At 35.9% G+C, this 23,479-nt stretch overlaps 1 protein-coding gene across 1 annotated transcript in view; it reads left to right on the top strand.

Annotated features, from left to right (window-relative positions):
• The window catches only part of LOC123835732 (cytochrome c oxidase assembly factor 1 homolog), a 103,089-nt gene that overhangs the window by 49,880 nt on the left and 29,730 nt on the right, over positions 1–23,479 (top strand). The window contains 2 exon segments of the mRNA XM_045864940.3: positions 14,649–14,801; positions 19,975–20,170. The gene's annotated coding sequence lies outside the window, so the exon portion shown is untranslated.

The following is a 23,479-nucleotide window of genomic DNA, read 5'->3' as shown; positions in this document are numbered from 1 at the left end:
TCTTGACCCACTGCAAAATGAGAACCTTACTGAGCCCTCCTTTTTGCACTAAGTCATTTCCCAGGTGGAGAGAAGAGGATATTCCATATTTTTGTAAACCTGAGGGACAGTAGTCATTGTCATGGACCAACTAATTTTTTCAGATGGTATATCATTGAATCTTGTTTCCTTTTTTAATGTTATTATAATGTTTGTTTTGTAATAATGCTTAGACAATTTACATTTAATTATCAAGATGATCAAGTTTAAATCTGCCATCTTGCTCTTTGTTTTCTGCATTTCATCTTCATTCCCCATTTCTTGCTTTTTTTGGATTAATAGAGTATTTTTCCATGATTCCATTTATCTGCATTATTGGGACATTAGCTATTTTATTTTTTAGCAGTTACTCTAAGGTTTACAATATATATCTAACTTTATCAATTTATCATTAAGTAATATATCATTTCATACAATATACTTCTGTCTATATTTTTTTATTCCTTTCAAGGAATTTATTTTACTTTATGTTGTATATATATAAGTTTTTCTTTCTTATTTTGGGATCTAGTTCCTTTTAATAAGTAGACCAAAGCACACCCAGGATCTAGTTTTTTGTTTTGTTTTGTTTTGATTTTTGTTTCTTTTTGTTTGTTTTCTTTTTTCTGTTGTCATTGTTGTTGTCTTCTCTTTCTCTCTTCTTTTCTTTTCTGGAAAAAATAACAAGATGGAGAAATTCACCCCCCAAAAAGGACAAAAGGTAGTACTCACTGCCAGGGATTTAATCAATATGAATATAAGTAAGATGTCTGAGCTAAAATTTAAAACAATGAATATAAAGATACTAGCTAAAAAAGCATAGAAGACACTAGAGACTCCCTTACTGGAGAAATAATAGAACTAAAATGTAGTCGGGTTGAAATTTAAAATGCTGTTACCAAGATGCCGTCCCAAGTGGAGGCTATAAAAACAAGGATGAACGAAGCAGAAGAGCGAATCATAGATATAGAAGATAAAATGATGGAAAATAAGGAAGCTGAAAAAAGGGGAGAAAGTAAATGCTAGATCACAAAGGGAGACATAGAGACCCCAGCAATTCCATAAAGCAGAAAAATACGTGGATAATAGGGGTCCCAGAAGATGAGAAGTGGGTGAGAGGGGCAGAAAGTTTATTTGAACAAATTATAGCTGAGAACTTCCTTAATCCGGGGGAAGAAACAGGCATTCAAGTCCAGGAGGCACAAGGAAGCCCCCTCAATATCAATAAAAATAGGTCAAGAACCCAATGTATAATAGTAAAGTTTGCACATTTCAAAGATAAAGAGAAATCCTGAAAGCAGCTTGGGACAGGAGGGCCTTAACCAACAAGGGTAGACACAAAAGGCTGGCAGCAGACCTGTGCACAGAGACCTGGCAGGCCAGAAAGGACTGGCATGATTTATTCAGTGTGTGGAATGGGGAAATAGTGCAGCCAAGAATAATTTATCCAGCAAGGCTGTCATTCAGAATAGAAGAAGAGATAAATAGTTTCCAGGACAAACAAAAACTAAAGGAATTTGTGAACACAAAACCAGCCCTGCAAGAAATATTAAAGGAGATCCATTGAGCAGAGAGAGAACCCAAAAGTAACAAAGACTGGAAAGGAACAGAGACAATCTACAGGAGCAGGGACTTTACTGGTAATACAATGGCACTAACTTCATATCTTGCAGTAATTACTCTGAATGTAAAGGGACTAAATTCTCCAATCAAAAGACATAGTGTATCAAAATGGGTAAAAAACCCCCACAACAACACCCATCAATATGCTGTGTATAAGAGACTCATTTTAGACCCAAAGACACCTCCAGATTGAAAGTGAGGGGGTGGAAAATGATTTATGATGCTAATAGGCATCAAAAGAAAGCTGGAGTGGCCATCCTTATAACAGACAAACTAGACTTTAAACCAAAGACAGTAATAAGAGATGAAGAAGGACACTACATCATAATAAAAGGGTCTATCCTACAAGATCAAACAATTGTAAATATTTATGCCCCTAACTTGGGAGCAGCCAAATGTATAAACCAGTTAATAACAAAATTAAAGAAACTCACTGGTAATAATACAATAGTAATAGGGGACTTTAACACTCACTCAAGCCAATGGACAGATCATCCAAGCAGAAGATCAATAAGGAAACACAAGGGCTTTGATGACACTGGACCAGATGGACTTCACAGATATATTCAGAGCATCTCATCCTGAAGCAGCAGAATACCCATTCTCCTTGAGTGCACATGGAACATTCTCCAGAATAGATCACATACTGTGTCACAAATCGGGTCTCAACTGATACAGAAAGACTGAGATCATACCATGCATATTGTCAGATCACAATGGTATCAAACTTGAAGTCAACCACAAGAAAAAATTTGGAAGAACCACAAATACATGGAGGTTAAAGAACATCCTAATGAAGAATGAATGGGTCACCCAGGAAATTAAAGAAGAATTAAAAAAATACATGGAAGCAAATAAAAATGAAAACACAACAGTTCAAAACTTTTGGGATGCAGCAAAGGCAGTCCTAAGAGGGAAGTATGTAGCAATACAGGCCTTCCTCAAGACACAAGAAAAGTCTCAAATACACAACCTAACCTTACATCTAAAGGAGCTGGAAAGTGAATAGCACATGAAGCCTAAATCCAGCAGGAGAAGAGAAATAATAAAGATTAGAGCAGAAATCAGTGATAGAGAAATAGAAGAAAAACAGTACAACTATTAATGAAACTAGGAGCTAGTTCTTTGAAAGAATTAGTAAGGTTGATAAACCCCTAGCCAGACATATCAAAAAGAAAAGAGAAAGGACCCAAATAAATAAAATCACGAATGATAGAGGATAGACCACAACCAACATTAAAAGAAAGAGAAAAAATTGTAATAGAATATTGTGAGTAATTATATGTCAACAAATTAGGCAATCTCTAAGAAATGAATACATTCCTAGAAACATTTAAACTACCAAAATTGAAACAGGAAGCAATAGAAAACCTGAATAGATACATAACCAGGAAAGAAATTGAATCAGTAACCAAAACTCTCCCAACAAACAAGAGTCCAGGGCCAGATGACTTCCCAGCACAATTCTACCAAACATTTAAAGAAAAATCAATACCTATTCTTCTGAAATGTTCCAAAAAATAGAAATGGAAGGAAAACTTCCAAACTCATTCTATGGGGCCAGCATTGCCATGATCCCAAAGCCAGACAAAGACCTCACTAAAAAGGAGAATTGCAGACCAATAGCCCTGAAGAACATGGATGCAAAAGTTCTCACCAAAATACTAGCTAATAGGATCCAGCAGTACATTAAAAGGATTATTCACCATGGCCACATGGGATTTATTCCTGGGCTGCAAGGGTGATTCAACATCCGCAAATCAATATGTTAAACAACATTATTAAAAGAAAGGACAAGAACCATATGGTCCTCTCAATAGATGCAGAGAAAGCATTTGACAAAATACAGCATCCTTTCTTGATTAAAACTCTCCGCCATGTAGGGATAGAAGGAACATACCTCAATATCATAAAAGCCATATATGAAAAGCCCACAGGGAATATCATCCTCAGCAGGAAAAAACGGAGGTCAGGAACATGACAGGGATGTCCACTTTCACCACTGTTATTTAACAAAGTACTGGAAGTCCTAGCTAGCCTCAGCAATCAGACAACAAAAAGAAATAAATGCATCCATATTGGCAAGGAAGAAGTCAAACTTTCACTCTTGATAGATGACATGATACTCTATGTAGAAAATCCAAAAGACTCCAGCAAAAAATTGCTGGAATTGATACAGTAAGTCAGCAAAGTGGCAGGATATAAAATCAATGCACAGAAATCAGTTGCATTTCTATACACTAACAGTGTGACTGAAGAAAGAGAAATTAAGGAATCGATCCCATTTACAATTGCACTAAAACCCAAAAGATACCTAGGAATAAACCTAACAAAGAGGTAAAAGATCCATACTCTAAAGACTATAGAACATTTATGAAAGAAATTGAGGAAGGCACAAAAAAAACGGAAAAACATTCCCTGCTCATAGATTGGAAGAACAAATATTGTTAAAACATGTATGCTACTCAAAGCAATCTATACATTCAGTGCAATCCCTATCAAAATACGATCGACATTTTTTACAGAAGTGGAAGAAACAATCCTAAAATTTTTATGGAACCAGAAAAAACCCCAAATAGCCAAAGGAATGTTGAAAGAGAAAATCAGAGTGGAAGATGATATTTGCAAATGACTTATCAGATAAATGGCTAGTATCCAAAATCTATAAAGAACTCCTCAAACTCAACACCCCAAAAATAAAAAAATCCAGTAAGGAAATGGGCAGAAGAAATGAACAGACATTTCTCCAAAGAAGACATACATATGGCTAACAGAGACATGAAAAAATGCTCAGCATCACTCAGCGTCAGGGAAGTACAAATCAAAGCCACAATGAGATACCATCTCACACAAATCAGAATGGCTAAAATTAACAAGTCTGGAAACAATAGATGTTTGGTTGATGCAAGAGTGGTGTGGTCACCTACAGCAAATACTGGTGATGATGCGGGAAAGAGGGAACCTCTTACGCTGTTGGTGGGAATGCAAACTTCTGCAGCCCCTCTGGAAAACAGTATGGAGATTCCTCAAAATGTTAGAAATAGAGCTACCTTATGACCCAGCAATTGTACTAGTAGGTATTTATCTGAAGGATACAAACATAGTGATTTTTAAGGGGCACATGCATCCCAAAGTTTATAGGAGCAATGTGTACAATAGTGAAAATATGAAGGAGCCCAGATGTCCTTCAACAGAGGAATGGATAATGGAGATGTTGTGTGTATATATACAATGGACTACTACTCACCCATCAAAAAGAATGAAATCTTGCCATTTGCAATGACCTAAATGGAACTAGAGGGTATCATGCTGAGCGAAATAAATCAGTCAGAGAAAAAGACAAATACCTTATGACTTCACTCATATGTGGAATTTAAGAAGCAAAACAGATGAACATAGGGGAGGGAAAGAAAAATAAGATAAAAACAGGGGGAGGCAAACCTAAAAGACTCTTAACTTGAAGAGTCAAACTGAGGGTTGCTGGAATGTAGGTGCTTGGGGGGATGTGGTAATTGGGTGATGGGCATTAAAGACAGCACCTGATGTAATGAACAGTGGGTGTTACATGCAACTAATAAACCTCTAAATTCTATCCCAGAAACCAATAATATAGTATATGTTACATAAATTGCATTTAAATGAAAATAAATAAATAAATAAAAATAAAATTTAAAAATATAACTGCTCTGTGATCCAGTAATCACGCTTCTAAGTATTTACCCCCCAAATACAAAAACACTAATTTTAGGGGATACATGCACCCCTGTGTTTATAGTAGCATTATTTATAATTGCAGATCATGGAAGCAGCCCGTGTCCATCGATAAAGGGATAAAGACGTGGCATATATAGATAGTGGAATGTTATTCAGCCATCAAAAGAATGAGATCTTGCGCTCACTTGCACATTTGCAGTGACATGGATGGAGCTAGAGTATAATGCTAAGCAAAATACGTCAAAGAAAGACCTACCATTTGATTCACTCATATGTGGAATTTGAGAAACAAACAAGCGAAGGGGGAAAAAGAGAGACAAACTAAGAAACAGACTCAAATATAGAGAATACACTGATTACCAGAGGGGAGGTGGGTGAGGGGAATGGGTAAAATAGGTGATGGGGATTAAGGAGTGCAGTTGTTATGACGAACATTGGGTGATGTGCGGAATTGTTGAATCAGTATATTGTACACCTGAAACTAAAATAACATTGTCTGTTAACTATACTGGAATTAAAATTTTAAAATTAAAGAAATAAAATTAAGTAGCAAATTAGCTTTTTTCCAGCTTTATTGAATTATAGTTGACAAATAAAATTAATAGGTTTTTAAAGATTTTATTTACTTATTTGAGAAAGAGAGAACAGAGGGGGAGGGGAAGAAGCACACTCCCCACTGAGCCAGGAGCCCGACATTGGGCTCGATCCCCGGACCGTGGGACCATGACCTGATCCGAAGGCAGACACTTAACCAATTGAGCCACCGCAGTGCCCTTAAAAATTAATATATTTAGAGTGTACATCATGATGATGTAATATATGTGTACACTGTGAAAGGATTCCCACGATTGAATTAATTAACATTCACCACCACAGATAGGTACCTTTTAACGTGTGTGAGACAACCCTTAAAATACACTCCTGAGCAAATTTCAGTTATGCAGTATACAATATAGTCACCAGACTATACATTTTCCTGTATGTGCTATAGTCACTATGTTGTATGTGGATCCTCAAAACTTATAACTGAAAACTTGTACCCTCTGGCCAGTCACTTCCCATTTCCCCACCCCCAAGCCCTGGTATCCACCTTTCTACACTGTTTCTGTGAGTTAGACTTAGTCTTTTTTTTTTTATTTTTAAGATTCCAAATATAAGGGAGCTCATACAGAATTCACATTTCTCTGGCTTATTTCACTTAACATAATGTCCTTCAGGTTTGTTCATCTTGTTGCAAATAGAGGATTTCCTTTACTTTTTAATGGCTCAGTAATATTCCATTATATATACTTGCATATACATCTCTTTAAACACAGTTCTACTTGCATAAAGAATGTTGAGCACATCCCTTCACTCTAAGTGTGGGTTGGGCGACCACACTGGGAGGCTGCCAGAGGTTGGGGGTATGTATGAGTGAGGCATGCAGGGTGTTGGGGGTGCCCATGGGCCAGTTGGAGGAATTGCAGGCAAGGCATCCCCAGCACCTCAGGTGTGGGTTTCCTGATTCAGTCTATGAAATGGTTAGTGGGATCCATGTCTTTGATACATTTTTAGCTCTGTCTGCTATTCTGTCAGCCCCTCCCTACCCCTCAGTTGTGCAGTTCATCTCAGTATTTTGGATGGGGCAAGAAAGAAGAGGGCCTTTTGGCAGATAACAGCACAGCTGGGGAAGCTGGGCACACACTTACATGCTCTCTCTCTCCCTTGTGGGAAAAATGGCTGCTGAGAGTGTCTTCTGGCACTGAGCTGTGTCAGGTTGGAGAAATAGTAATGTAGGTAAAGTGAAACTGTTCCTCTTATTCTCTTCAATAAGTCAAATGTGAGTTTTTTTTAAAAAATTGAACTGGAGATGACATACTAGTTTGAGGCATACACCGTAGTGCTTTGACAATTATGTATGTTATGAAATACTCACCACAATAATGTACGTATCATGTCACCATTACAGAGTTATTACGATATTATTGGCTATATTCCCTATGCTGTACTTTTCATCCCTGTGACTAACTGACCACCTATACCCCTGTCCCCTTCCCCTCTGGCAACCACTAGTTTCTTCTCCATGAGTCTTTTTTTCTTTGTTCTTGTTATTTATTTATTTGTTCTGTTTTTTTTAGATTCTATATATAAGTGTGAAATCATACGGTATTTTTCTTTCTCTGACTCATTTCACTTAGCATAATACCTGTTAGGTCCATCCATGTTATCACAAATAGCAAGATTTGATCCCTTTTTATGGCTGAGTAATATTCCATTGCACACACACACACACACACTCCACATCTTCTTTATCCATTCATCTATTAGTGGACACTCAGGCTTGTTTCTGTATCTTGGCTTTTGTAAATAATGCTGCCATAAACAGGGGTACATGTATCATTTCAAATTAGTGTTTTTATTTTCTTCAGGGAAATACTCAGAAGTTGAAGGACTGGAGTGTATGATACTTCTATTTTTAGTTTTTTGAGGAACCTCCATACTGTTTTCCAGAGAGGCTGCACCAGTTTACAATCCCACCAACAATGCATGAAGGTTCCCTTTTCTCAACACTTGTTATTTCTTCGATACTAGTGATTCTAACTGGTATGAGGTGTCATCTCATTACAGCTTTGATTTGAATTACTCCAGTGATTAGTGATGTTGAGCATCTTTTCATTTGTCTCTTGACCATCTGTAATGTCTTCTTTGGAAAAATATCTATTCAGGTCCTCTGCCCATTTTGAAATCTGATTATTTGGACTTTTTTGGTGTTGTTATAGGAGTTCTTTATATATATTTTGGGTATTAATCCCTTATAAGATACATCATTTGCAGATACCTTCTTCCATTCAGTAGGTTGTCTTTTGTTGATGGTTTCTTTCACTGTGCAAAAACCTTTTAGTTTGATGTAGTTCCAATTGTTTCCCTTGCCTGAGGAGGCAGATCCAAAAAAGAATTGCTACGACTAAGAATTTACTGCCTGTATTAGGAGTTTTATGGTTTCACGTCTTAGCTTTAGGTCCAAAACCCATTTTGAGTTTATTTTTATGTATGATGTAAGAAAGTGGTCTAATGTTGTTCTTTTTCACGTAGCTGTCCAGTTTTTCCAGCACAATTTATTGAAGAGAATTTGTTTCCCCACCTAATATTTTTTTTAAGATTTTATTTATTTATTTGACAGAGAGCACAAGCAGGGGGAGTGGGAGAGGGAGAAGCAGACTCCTTGCCAAGCAAGGAGCCCGATGCACAGGATTCAATCCCAAGACTTTGGGATCATGACCTGAGCTAAAGGCAGATGTTTAACCGATTGAGCCACCCAGGCGTCCCTTCCCGACTTAATTTTCTTGCCTTCAGTGTCATTGATAAATTGACCCGTATGTGTGGGTTTATTTCTGGGCTCTCAATTCTGTTCCATTGATCTGTGTGTCTATTTTATGCCAGTACCATACTGTTTTGATAACTATAGCTTTGTAGTTGAGTTTGAAATCTAGAATTATGAGGTTTCCAACTTTTTTCTTCTTTCTCAAGATTGCTTTGGCTATTCTTTTGTGGTTCCATGTGAATTTTAGGATTGTTTTTTCAGTGTCTGTGAAAAATGCCATTGGTATTTTGATAGGGATTGCATTGAATTTGTAGAATGCTTAGAGTAGTATGGCATTTAAACAATGTTAATTCTTCTAATCCATGAGCATGGAATGTCTTTTTTTTTAAGATTTTCTTTATTTGAGGTAGAGTGAGAGAGAGAAAGAGAGAGAGCATAAGCGGGGAGGGGGTAGAGGGACAGAGGGAGAGGTTGAGAAGCAGACTCCCCACTGAGTAGGGAGCCTGATGTGGGGCTCGATCCCAGGACCCTGGGATCATGACCTGAGCTGAAGGCAGACACTTAACCGACTGAGCCACTCAGGTGCCCCTTGGAATGAATGTCTTTCCATTTGTTTGTGTCATCTTTGATTTCTTTCATGAGTGTCTTAAAGTTTTTAGAGTATAGGTCTTTTACCTCTTTGGTTAAATTTATTCCTAGGTATTTTATTCTTTTTGATGCAATTGTAAATTGGATTGTTTTTCAGTTTTTCTTTCTGCTTATTAGTGTATAGAAATGCAGTATTTCTGTATATTGGTTTCATAGCCTGCAACTTCACTGAATTAATTTGTTCAATTTTGTGTGTGTGTGTGTGTGTGTGTATGTAGTCTTTAAGGTTTTCTGATTATAGTAACATGTCATCTGTGCATGGTACTGTCTTCAAATTTACTTCTTCCTTACCAATTTGGATGCCTTTATTTATTCATTTTTTTTCATCTGATAGGTGTAGCTAGGACTTCCAGTACTATGTTGAATAGAAGTAGTAAGGGTGGACATCCTTGTCTTATTCCTGATCTTAGAGGAAAAGCTTTCAGATTTTCACTATTGCACATGATGTTAGCTATGGTTTTGATATATGGCCTTTACCATGTTAAGGTATGTTCCTTCTGTAGCCACTTTGTTGCAGGTTTTTATTGTGAATGGATGTTGAATTTTGTCAGATGCTTCTGCATCTGTTGAGGTGATCATATGATTTTTGTCCTTCGTTTTGTTAATTTGGTGTATCACATTGATTGATTTGTGCATATTGAACCATCTTTGTGTCCCTGGAAGAAATCCTGCTTATTTGAAGTAAATGATCCTTTTAATGTGTTTTTAAATTCGATTTGCTGGGCACCTGGGTGGCTCAGTTGGTTGAGCGACTGCCTTAGGCTCAGGTCATGATCCTGGAGTCCCGGGATCAAGCCCCACATTGGGCTCCCTGCTCAGCAGGGAGTCCGCTTCTCCCCCTGACCCTTCCCCCCTCTCATGCTCTCTCTATCTCTTTCTCTCTCTCAAATAGATAAATAAAATCTTTAAAAAAAAAAATTCGATTTGCTAATATTTTGTTGAGGATTTTTGCATCTGTATTCATCAGGGATATTGGCCTGTAATTTTCTTTCTTTCTTTCTTTTTTTTTTTTTTGTAGTGTCTTTGTGTTTGGTGTCCCATAATGCTGGTATCATAGAATGAATTGGGAAGCATTCCTTCCTCTTTAATTTTTTGGAATAATTTTTGAAGCATAGGCATTAACTCTTCTTTAAATGTTTGGTAGAATTTACCTGTGAATGAATTTCCTGGCCTTTAGTTTCTTGGGAGTTTTTTTGTTTTTGTTTTTGATTTTCTTTCTTTTTTTTTTTGAGAGAGAGTGCGTGTGTAAGAGATGGGGGAGGGTGGGGAGGAGCAGAGAGAGAGAGAGAGAGTATCACAAGGAGGCTCCACATTCAGCATGGATCCCAGCATGGGGCCCGATCTCACAACCTGAGCTGAAACCAAGAGCCTGACGCTCAACTGACTGAGCCCTCCAGACATCCTGGGAGTAATGATTCAATATCATCACTAGTAACTGGTCTGTTCAGATTTTCTGTTTCTTCCTGATTCTGTCTTGGAAGATTTTATGTTTCTAGGAATTGATTCATTTCTTCCAGGTTGTCCAATTTATTGGCATATAATTTTTCATAGTAATCTCTTATAATCCTTTGTATTTCTCTGGTGTCAGTTGTAATTTCTCCTCTTTTATTTCTGATTTTATTTATTGAGTCCTCTCTTTTTACTTGCTGAGTCTGGCTAAATGGTTATCAATTTTGTTTATCTTTTCCAGAGAACTAGCTTTTAGTCTCATTGATCTTTTCTGTTGTTTTTTAAGTCTCTGTTTCATTAGTTTCTACTCCGATCTTTATTATTTTCTTCCCTCTACTAGCTTTGGGCTTTGTTTTTTCTTTTTTAGTTCTTTAGGTGTGAGGTTAGATTGTTTATTTGAGATTCTTATTGTTTCTTGAGGTAGGCCTATATTGCTGTAAACTTCCCTCTTAGAACTGCTTTTGCTGCATCTCAAAGATTTTGAACTATAATGTTTCCATTTTCATTTGACTCCAGGTATTTTTTGATTTCCTCTATTTCTTTGTGAACCCATTGGCTGTTTAGTAACATTTTATTTAGCCCACATGTGTTTGTGTTTCTTCCAGCTTTTTCCTAGTAATTGATTTTTAGCTAAATACTATTGTGGTTGGAAAAGATGCTTGATATGATTTCAGTCATCTTGAATTAATTGAGATTTGGTTTATGGCCTAACATGTTCCATGTTTACCTTAAAGACTGTGTATTCTGCTATTTCTGGATGGGATATTCTTTATTATCTGTTAACCCCAACTGGTTTAATAAATCATTCAAAGCCACTGTTTCCTTAATGTGTTACTATCTGAATGATCTATCCCTGATGTAAGTGGGGTGTTAACATCCCTTCCTGTTACCGGATTACTGCCAGTTTCTTCCTTTTTATCTGTTAACACATGGATTATATATTTAGGTGCTCCTATGTTGGGTGCAGAGATAGTTACAGTTGTAATACCTCTTATTGAATTGATTCCTTTATCGTTATGTTATGAACTTTTTTTGTCTCTTGTTGCAGTCTTTGTTTTAAAGTTTATTTTGTTTGATGTGAGTATTGCTATCCTAGCATTTTGTTGTTCTATTTGCATGGAATATCCATCCCTTCACTTTTAATTTGTATATGCCTTTAGGTCTGAAGTGAGTCTCTTGTAGGCAGGAAGCTTATAAATGGATCTTGTTTTTTTTACCCATTCAGTTACCCCATGTATTTTGATTAGAGTGTATGGTCCATTTAGATTTAAAGTAATTATTGATAGGTTTTTACTTATTTCCATTTTAATTGTTTTCTGGTTGGTCTTGTAGTTCTTCTCTGTTCCTTTCTTCGTCTCTTGCTCTCTTCCCTGTGTTTGATGGATTTCTTTAGTGTTAATGCTTGGATTTGTTTCTCTTTATTTTTTGTCTCTAGTATAGGTTTTTGGTTTGAGGTTACCATGAAGGTCATATATAACATCTCGTGCATAGAGCAGTCTATATTAAGTTGATGGTTGCTTACGTTTGAATACATTCTAGAAGCCCTATATTTTTACTCTCCTCTCCATGTTTTATGTATATGATGTAATATTTTATACTTTTTAATTTTGTGTATCCCTTTACTAATATTTGTAGATATAATTGATTTTACTTTTTTGATTTAACCTTAATACTAATTTTGCAAATGGTTGGTACTTTTACTATGTATTTTCTTTTACCACTGGAATTTCTTCCTTTCATAATTTTCTTATTTATAGTTATGGACTTTTCTTTCCACTTAAAGAATTCCCTTTAACATCTCTTGTTAGGGCTGTGTAGTGATGATGAATTCACTTTTAACTTTTGTTTATTTGGGAAAGTCTTTTATTTCTTCTTCAGTTGTGAATGATATCTGTGGCAGGTAGCATTTTTTGGCTGAAGTTTTTTTTTTCCTTTCAATGTTTTGAATATATTGTGCTACTTTCTTCTGGACTGCAGTGTTTCTTCTGAAAATTTGCCTGATAGTCTTACGAGGTTTCCCTTGTATGTATTTTCTTTTCTCTGGCTGGTGTTTAGATTCTCTCTTTATCTTTAATTTTTGTCATTTTAACTATTATGTGTTTTGGTGTTGACCTCCTTGGGCTCTTCTTATTTGAGTCTCTCTCTACTTCCTGGACCTGGATGTCTCTTTCCTTCCCTAGATTAGGAAAGTTGTCAGATACTATTTCTTCAAATAAATTTTCTGCCTCTTCTCTCTCACTTCTCCTTCTGGGACCCCAATAAATAATGAATGTTACTATTCTTGATGTTGTCACAGAGGTGAACCCTGCCTTCCAGATCGCTTATCCATTCTTCTTCATCCTTTAAGCTGCTGTTGATTCCCTCTAGTGTATTTTTCATTTTCGTTATTGTATTCTTTAGTTCTGACTGGCTCTTTTTTAGGTATTCTCTTTGTTGAATTCTCAGAGTTCACCCACTCTTCTCTGAAGTCCAGTGAGTGTCCATATGACCATTCCTTTGAACTCTTTATTAGGCATATTGCTTTTTTTTTTTTTTAATTTTATTTATTTGACAGAGAGAGACACAGCGAGAGAGGGAACACAAGTAGGGGAAGTGGGGGAGGGAGAAGCAGGCTTCCCGCGGAGCAGGGAGCCTGATGCGGGGCTTGATCCCAGGACCCCGGGATCATGACCTGAGTTGAAGGCAGACGCTTAATAACTGAGCCACCCAGGCGCCCCTATATCTGTTTTTGTTCTTGTTGTAGATGGCTATATGCAGCTGTACCTAGTCCTGACTAATGAAAACAGGGTGCTAGAAGAGGCCCAGGTTTTTATTCTGGATGACTGAACAAAGGGTGATGCATTGGGTCAAGAACAAATAAGCTAGGAACTTCTGGGAACAGATAATCCTATTAAACAATTATACACTGACATGGATAAGTCTCTGCAATTAAATTTTTTTTTTAAATCATGAAAACATTCAACCTGTATTTGAATCTTTTTTTTTTTCTTTTGTTTTCTTAGGTGTAAACATTGATCTCATGCTTTAATAACTTTAGGAATTTGATGACTAGTCGTACATCATGGTGGAGTTCTGAAGTATAAGTGCTCTTTCTGCTTCATTTTTCTGTTAATGGAGGTATAGGTCTTAATCACAACATTCTTGAATTACAAAGAAATTTTTAAGTTTGGGGATCCTCACAAGATAAATTGAAATAAAACATGGAAGAATGCATCACGTGTTGGAACTATTTATGAAGTGCTATTTTTACTTCAGATTATGTCTTTTCCCTCAGTCACTAACTCTTAACCTTTATCACATGTTTTGAACTTTCTTTTTTTAAAAAATATTTTTATTTATTTATTTGACAGAGAAAGAGAGAGAGAGAGCACAAGAAGGGGGAGCGGCAGGCAGAGAGAGAGGGAGAAGCAGGCTTTCTGCTGAGCAGAAAGTGTGACATGGGGATCGATCCCAGGACACTGGGATCATGACCTGAGTCAAAGACAGACACTTAACTGACTGAGCCACCCAGGCACCCCTGTTTTGAACTTTCATGTCAAAATTATTGTTGAGCACACCTAGGGAAAGTTAAATTGAATTTACATTTTTGGCATTATTTATTATCAAACTTTTAAATGACAGTAATTTTGGAGTGTAGATTTCACTTTGCTTTTTAATTCTTCAGGCTAGTCAAGGAATTTTTAGGATGCAAGTATATTTTTAATTTATCTTCTTCCTCTGATCTTTCTCCCTCCAGAAAAATATGATGGATTTGTGGTGATAGTTTTAAGCTTACAGCCATCAAGGAAGCATTTAAAATGTCTTTAGGCAAGCTTGTTTTCCCTATCTTCTTGTCTGGGTGTGATAAAAGCTGAGTGTCTCTTTTTATAACTTTTTAAAAATATGTCTTCTTTAGATGCTGGCAAACAAGTTGAAATTTGAATGACCTGTGAAATCTTTCATGGAGATGACTGTCTGGGAAAAGGAAACTCTAGGACAGATTTTGAGCTAGAGCTAATGTAATGCATCCCAGCGAAGCAGTGCTTGGAACTCAGGTAGCTTTAAGCAGGTAAGTTAATAGCAGAGTAAATTTGCCAGAAACAAGCATGTATAAAAGATTAAAAGAAAAGGAAACAGTAAGGCCATTGATAACAAAATACAGGGAGCAGGATTCAGGGCCTTTGTGGAAATCTGTAGAGGCCAGAGGCTCTAAAAGTTGAGACTGCTTCATTTTTCTTTTGATGTGACAGTCTTAAAAAAAAACAATAATAAGGCTCAGGCTGGGACCAACATGGAAACTCACTTATATCGGTGTTTGTTTTTTTTTTAATATTTGTATTATAGCACAGGGCGGTGTCATATACACGAGGCCTTTTTCTGTGCAAACTGCATTTCACTGAAAACAAAGACAGGCTTGCTTGAAACTGAATTGACAGCTTTGTGGCTGTAAAGATAAATATAGCACTTTTCAGGTAGTGAATTCATGAATAATCAATGAGCCAGCAAAGGACGAAAAGTGGCAGATGGCAGCCTGGTGTGTATTAAGTGTGATTGTCACATTCCCTGCCCCTTTTTCCCTTCTCTCATTTATTGAAGGAAACAAAGCCAGCCTCATGTAGCCAGAACACAGTATCTCTGAAAAAGTCTACTTAGGCAAAGTGTTAACAGGGAAGTTTATTCATTAAATGTCTCCCTACTGCTTGGCTGTTTTAATAGTCTAGCCCAAATTGTTTGTGTTAATTGAAATTTTATACAGAATGAAAATTTGACTTGAATTCTTGAAGTAGTTTTTGTTTTTTAAAATTACTATTACATCAGTATTTCCAAATAAGTAACACTGCTAATTTGCCAGCATGTTTCTCTAAATAAACCACAAATATATTATAGCTGTGTTTTCATGCCTTCAACTAGGATATAAAACAAACTAGAGAAGGCATTCTTAATTTCCCTTTGTATCAACCAACACTTCTTTGACAATACTGATTTTATTATTTTTAACAAAAAATAACCAGTTTTAATGGAAATTCTTTGGTAAAACTGGAAGTTTCTAGAATAGTGTTCTAAGGAACTGTTAATGGGGAGGTATTTGTTCACAACCCAAGTAATAACTCTACCACTTGGAAACATCAGTCTTCTTGGTGTCTAACGAAGGGTGAGGTGTTTAGTCCACTGAGTCTGTTTGCACCTTGCGTTTGTCTGGCTTTGTGCTAAGGATCTGATTCTGAAAGATTTAACATTGGAGGGTCTCTAGATTAGCCTGATTCTGCAGTTCCCTCAGATCCACTCGAGTCTTCCCAAACCCTTTGAAATTGACAGAGGAATTAGTAGTAAGTTTTGATAAAGTACATGTGGTAGAAAGAATTACTGTCTGTTTTGAGTGGTTCCTCCCAACTCCCACCAAAAAAAGTTCTGGAAACATGTTCTTAGAATTGTAGGTTCCCATATGAACATGGAATACAGCAAGTTTTCTGTTAAAGGGCTTTTAATATTAAGGAATCAGCAGAGCAGTACATTAATTATTTTATTCTAGTGGTAAAAGTGAGCCACTGATTAGCATCTGGCTTTATTCAAATTCATTGTAAGAGTCCTTGATAAGATTTTTCACATAAATTCTCTTGAACTGTGTACCACTAGCATTCCCTCCCCCCCCATGTGTAATTAACTTTCCCCGTGTGACATCATCCCCCTATAATTCAGAGTAGTGAATGGTCATGAGATATTTAGCAGGTAATTTGTTACATCTAGGAATTGGATTAAGTTTGTCATTAGTTTACTTTTACAATACAAATGAGGGTAGACTTACACTTAATTTTATAATAGTTTTTCGACTTGTTTCCTTGAGCATGGGGAGGAGGAGATGGTGTTACTGTGAATGCACTTACTTATTCTATAGCCTGGCATGTATTTGTGCATTTAAGTGTCATGTGGCATGTGTGTTGGAGAAGAAAAAAATATGAAGGGCTACTCTTGTGTAAACGGTGTTGAAGAAAAACGAAGTGTAATATCTGTTGAAAAATAAACTTGGCCTATAACCTTTAACCTTTAAAATTACCTTCAACCAAGCAACGCCATCAGTTTATCAGCAGTTTAGAAAATGCCTGATACTTATGCCATGGTTCAGCTATGGAAAGCATGGACTGGGTTGGAATGTGAGTGGTCATGGGAAGCCTGCCCTTAAAAATCCTGAAGATAAGCCCTATTGCTGAATTGTGTATATTTACTCCCTCTGTGACTAACTCAGTAAAGCCTATTCATCAAGGAAATCTTGTCCTTGACTCAGGTCCATTTGTCACAAATCATACACTTCAACTTTAGGATTACGTCAGGCTGAAATTATGAACAAAGCATGTTGCTATGTTCATTCTTTTATAACACAAAGAGTGGCTTATCATCAAATTGCCTACGGTAGTATCACCAGCAGTTTTATGTATTTAGGGTAATTTCTGCCAACTCTTCCTGAAAGCTATTGAGCTTTCACTTTTGGAACAAGAAATAAAGAATCCCTGTTGTGTATTAAAATGCTTAATTTGCCAAACATTGTATTATGCTGAACCCAAAACAAGTTAATACAGTTTCTACTTGTGGGTAAACACAGAGTACTGTTAGGAAGATATAACACACATGAGACAGAAGAAAAGCTTACCCAGAGCTGAATTTTAAGAACAGTTTTGATTTTTATCAAAAACCATCTTAGTTGTTGGAGGTTTATAATCTATAAAACAGAAGTGATAGAGCTACCATTGGGTGGGGGAGGAGGAAGGTACATTTAAAAATTCTATTTAAGAAGCCATTATTGAACCTCTTTTTTGTTTCAGAAACTCTTTGATAGTCACTGGGGTTACAAACCTGATTATACCCCCAAGATACTCAGATGTATAGGATGACATGAGCAGCTCTCAACTGCCTTGCCCTTTACAGATTCCAGATTGTTTTTATGATATCTCCATTATTCTTTATAGCAGAACTGTTGGGGCTTTTACAGTTCATAGGCCCAGAGAGATTAAATGAAGAATTGAGTAGGTATTTAGTCTGACTGCTGTGTTTCTGCAGTATCTTTGGGATATGCTAACTAACCAAATGAGGAATTAGCTAAACTATTAATAAGCCATGCACAGGTGCACAAGGGACCTTTAGAATATATCCTGTCTTGGTCTTCGAGTGACTTTGCTGGGATAAAATGGTGTAGCAAAGCCATTTAGTAGTTTGATAATATTTAAAAAATGAGATATTTATTTTTCTTTATATCTATATTTTTAAAGATTTTATTTATTTATTTGAGAGAGAGAATGAGAGAGAGAAAGCACACGAGAGGGGGGAGGGTCAGAGGGAGAAGCAGACTCCCTGCTGAGCAGGGAGCCCGATGCGGGACTCGATCCGGGGACTCCAGGATCATGACCTGAGCCGAAGGCAGTCGCTCAACCAACTGAGCCACCCAGGCGCCATATTTTTCTTTATATTATGACAGATATTTAAGTGCATAATGTGCATGAGACATTGTATTTATTGACTATTCTGTTTGGTTCTGTTGTCACTCTTAGTAATTTAAGCATGCTTAATGCAGAAGATTTGAAAGTACAGATAAATATGAAGATCCAGAAAAAGTTACCTCTGCCTCTCATCACCTAGAAGTTCTGAACATTTTTATCCATTTCCTCAGGTTCCTTTTTATCCTTAAAAAATAGGTCCTATTTTATAGAGACCATGATTCAATTCTACTATTATGTAGGAACTTTCCCCTCACATTGAATATAGTTAATATTTCTTGAACATTTGTTATATGTTTGGCTCAGAGGTAATATAGTATTATTTTATATTTTTATTTTTAAAGATTTTTATTTTTTATTCATGAGTGAGAGAGAGGCAGAGGGAGAAGCAGGCTCCCTGCGGAGGAGGGAGCCCAATGCGGGGCTCGATCCCAGGACCCCAGGATCATGACCTGAGCCGAAGGCAGCCGCTTAACCGATTGAGCCACCCAGGCTCCCCTGTTTTATATTTTAAAGATGTGTTTTTCATATACATTAAAATACATGCAAAAGAACCTATGTATCACATATATGTTACGGATTTCTGTGAATGGATCACCTAATGTAAGAACAATGTAAGAACCTAGAATACTATTGAAGAGTGGCAGAATATGCCACCTAAGAATATGCCACTGTGGCATAAGGATTATTTTTAGCTAAAGGCACTGGAAAAACAGCAGGTACAAAGAAGGGTGCTCTGACCTTCCAAATGAAAGATGCCCTCCCTATGCAGGGAGCAAACATTCTTATCACCAAAGTCAGGAGTTGAGACTGAGTACTCTGTACAAAGAGACCTTGTTAAAATAATTCCTATTTTCCTTTATGTTTGCCATATATCTTAGTTATTTTATAGGATTTGTATGCTTTTCTCCTGTTAATCTGTCTTTTAACTAGTCAGTTTAATTCTCAGGCCCAGCTGGAGACTCTAAGATGGTAGAGATAAAATTTTACCTCCCCATCAGAAATACTACTGTCCTCAATTTTATCTTTTTTTTTTTTTGCCTTTTAAATTTTTATTATTTTACCTTATTTTTTCAATTTAATTTAATTTTTTAGGATTTATTTTTTTATTGAAGAATAATTGACATACAGTGTTGTACTAGTTCAGGTGTGTAACAGTGATTTACTATTTATATACATTACAAAATGGTCACTACAATATCTCGTTACCGTCTGTCGTATACAGAGTTCTTACAATATTATTAACTATATTCCCTATGCTGTACATTACTTCCTGTGTTTATTTTATAACTGGAATATTGTACCTCTTAATCTTCTTCACCAATTTGGTCTGTCACCACCACCACCCCCCTCCCCCACTCCAGCAAACGCCTTTTTTTTTTTTTTTTTCTCTATGACTGTGTTTCTGTTTTGTTTGTTCATTTGTTTCGTTCTTTGGATTCTACATATAAATGAAATCATACAGCATTTGTCTTTCTCTGTCTGACTTATTTCACGTAGCGTAACACCCTCTAGGTCAGTTCATATTGTTGTGAATGGCAAGATTTCATTCCTTTTTATGGCTGAGTGATGTTCCATTGTGTAAATTTACCACATCTTCTTTACCCAGTTATCCATCAGTGGACCTAGGTTGCTGCCATACCTTGCCTATTGTAAATAATGCTGCAGTGAACATAGGAGTGCCTGTGTCTTGTTGTATTAGTGTTTTCATTTTCTTTTTTTTTAAAAGATTTTCTTTTTTTTTTTTTTATTCATGAGAGACAGAGCGAGAGAGAAAGGCAGAGGGAGAAGCAGGCTCCCAAGGAGCAGGGAGCCCGATGCGGAATTCGATCCCAGGACCCTGAGATCATGACCTGAGCCGAAGGCAGACGCTTAACCATCTGAGCCACCCAGGCGCCCAGTGTTTTCATTTTCTTTGGATAAATACCCAGAAGAGGAATTGCTGGATTGTATGGTATTTTCTACTTTTAATTTTTTGAGGAACCTCCATACTGTTTTCCATAGTGGCTGCACCAGTTTGCATTCTCACCAACAGTCCATGTGTGTCTCTTTTCTCCACATTCTCACCAACACTTGTTATTTATTTGTTGATTTGATGATAGCCATCCTGACAGGTGTGAGGTGATACCTCATTGAGGTTTTGATTTGTATTTACCTGATGACTAGAGATGTTGGGTATTGTTTTATGTGTCTGTAGGCCATCTCCATGTCTTCTTTGGAAAAATGTCTATTCAGGTCCACTGCCCATTTTTTAATTGGATTGTTTTTTTTTTTTAATATTGGGATGTATGAGTTTTTTTAATATATTTTGGATGTTAATTCCTTATCAGATATATCATTTGCAAATAGGTTGCTTTTTCATTTTGATGATTTCTTTTGCTGTGCAATAAACTTTTTAGTTTAATGTAGCCCCTTTTAATGTTCTTGCCTGAGGAGACATATCTAAAAAAATGTTGCTAAGATCAATGTCAAAGAGTTAACTACTGTATTTTCTTCTAGGAGTTTTATGATATCAGGTCTTTAATCCATTTGGAGTTTATTTATGTATATGGTATAAGAAAATAGTCCAGTTTCATTCTTTTGCATTTAACAGTCCAGTTTTCCCAACACCATTTATGGAGGAGACTTCCCCATCTTATAGGAAAAGTGTTCAGATTTTCACTGAGCAGTATGATATTAGCTGTGTGTTTGTCATATATTGCCTTCATTATGTTGAGGCATGTGTCCTCTATACCCACTTTGTTGAGAGTTTTTATCATAAATTTATGTTGAATTTTGTCAAATGCTGTTTTGTCTGCATCTGTTGAGATGATCGTATGGTTTTTGTCTTTCATTTTGTTAGTGGGGTGAATTACATTGATTGATTTGTGGATATTGAACTCTCCTTGCATCCCTGGAATAAATCCCACTTGATCATGGTATATAATGCTTTTGATGTATTTTTTAAATTCATTTTGCTTATATTTTGTTGAGGATTTTTACATCTATGTTCATCAGGGATATTGGTCTGTAATTTTCTTTTTTTTGTAGTGTTTTTGTCTGGGTTAGTATCAGGGTAATGCTGGCCTCATAGAATGTATTTAGAAGCATTCCTTCTTAAATTTTTTGGAATAGTTTGAGAAGGATAGTTTATTAACTTGTCTTTAAATGTTTGGTAGAATTTACCTGTGAAGCTGTCTGGTCCTAGACTTGTTTGCTGGGAGGTTTTTGGTTTTTTTGTTTTGTTTTGTTTTGTTTTTTAATTATTGATTCAATTTAATTACCAATCTATTCAGATTTTCTAATTCTTAATGATTCAGACATGGAAGTTCGTATGTTTCTAGGAATTTATCCATTTCTTCTAGGTTTTCCAATGTGTTGGCATATAACTTTTCATAGTCTCTTTTGATCCTTTGTATTTCTGTGGTATCAATTATAACTTTCTTTTCTCACGTTATTTATTTGGAACCACTCGTTTTCTTGATGAGTTGGCTAAAGGGTTATCAGTTTTATCTTTTCAAAGAATCAGCTCTTAGTTTCATCAGTCTTCTCTATTTTTTTTTTAGTCTCTATTTCATTTATTTACACTCTAATCTTTATTATTTCCTTCCCTCTACTAACTTTGTGCTTTGTTTTTTTCTCCTTTTTTTCATTCTTTAGGTATAAAGTTGATTATTTATTAGAGATTTTCTTGTTTCTTTAGGTGGGTAAGGGCTGTATCATTATAAATTTCCCTGTTAGAACTGCTATTTTGTGTTCCATAGATTTTGAAATGTGTTTTCATTTTCATTTGTCTCAAGATATTTTTTTATTTCCTGTTTGATTTCATTGACCCATTGATTGTTGATAGTGTTGTTTAATCTCCACATGTTTTTGTTTTTTCTTTGTAATTGATTTCTAGCTTCATACCATTGTTTTTGGAAAAGATGTATTATTTCATCCATCTTCTTAAATTTATTGAGACCCATTTTGTGGCCTCACATACAAATTATCCTTGAGAATGTTCCATGTGCATTTGAGAATAATGTGTATTCTGCTGTTTGCAAAAATTTCCTGCCATTATGTAGATTGTCTTTTCATTTTATTGATTGTTTCTTTTGCTGTCCAGAAGCTTTTAAGTTTGATATAGTCCAGCTTGTTGATTTTTGGTTTTGTTGTTTTGCTTTTGGTATCACATGCAAAAAACCATTTCCAAGACCTATGTCAAGGAGCTATTTCCCTATGTTTTTTTCTGGGCGTTTTGTGGTATCAAGTCTTATGTTTCAGTCTTTGATATATTTTGAGTTGATTTTTTTGAGTTTTATAAATGAGGAGTCCAGTTTCATTGTTCTGCTGTGTTTATCCAGTTTTCTCAGCAATATTTGTTGAAGAGACTATACTTTCTCCATTGAGTGTTCTTGGCTCCCTTATAGTGTATTATTTGACTCTACATGTTGGGTATTAATTCTGGGCTCTCTGTTATATTTTCTTGGTCTATGTGTCTATTTTTATACCAAACCATATTGTTTTAGTTACTATAGATCTGTAATACAGTTCAAAATCAGGAAATATAATTCCTCTGTTTTTGTTCTTCTTTCTCAGGATTGCTTTGACTATTCAAGGTCTTATGCATTTCCACACAAATTTTAAGATTGTGTTTTCTGTTTCTGTGAAGAATGCCATTGGGATTTTGATAGTGATTAAGTTGAATGGCTTTGTGTAGTATGGACAATTAATGATATTATTTCAGTTCATGAATATGGGATGTCTTTCCATTTGTTTCTTCTTTGATTTCTTTTAAGAAAGTCTTACAGTTTTCATTTTATAGCTCTTTCCCGTCTTTGCTAAATTTATTTTTTGGTATTTTGGTTTTTTTTAAGCTATTGTTAATGGGATAGGTTTTTGTTTTTTTGTTTTTGGTTGTTTAATTATTAGTGCGAAATGTAACTGGTTTTCTGTGTTGATTTTATACCCTGAAACTCACTGAATTTTTAACTAGTTCCAGCAGTTTTGGGATGAATCTTTGCAGTTTTCTATATAAAAAAATCATGTTATCTGCAAATAACAACAATTTTACTTCTTCTTTTTTGACTTGGATGCTTTTTATTTCCTTTTCCTGCCTAATTGTTCTGTTTTGGTCTCCTAGTAATATGTGGAATATGACTGGTTATAGTGGGCATCCTTGTCTTGTTCCTGATCTTAGAAGAAAAGCTTTCTGTTTTTCACTTTTGAGTATGATGGTAGCTGTGGGTTTGTTGTATATGGCCTTTATTATGTTGAGGTGTGTGCTTTCTATAACCAATTT

Source organism: Mirounga angustirostris, unplaced genomic scaffold (genome assembly GCF_029215605.1).
Source record: "Mirounga angustirostris isolate CCGP_5_RB_7025 unplaced genomic scaffold, mMirAng1.0.hap1 SCAF_12, whole genome shotgun sequence".
Taxonomy (NCBI): Eukaryota; Metazoa; Chordata; class Mammalia; order Carnivora; family Phocidae; genus Mirounga; species Mirounga angustirostris.
Note: the sequence above shows the minus strand (reverse complement) of the source record. Positions and strands in the feature narration are given on the sequence as shown.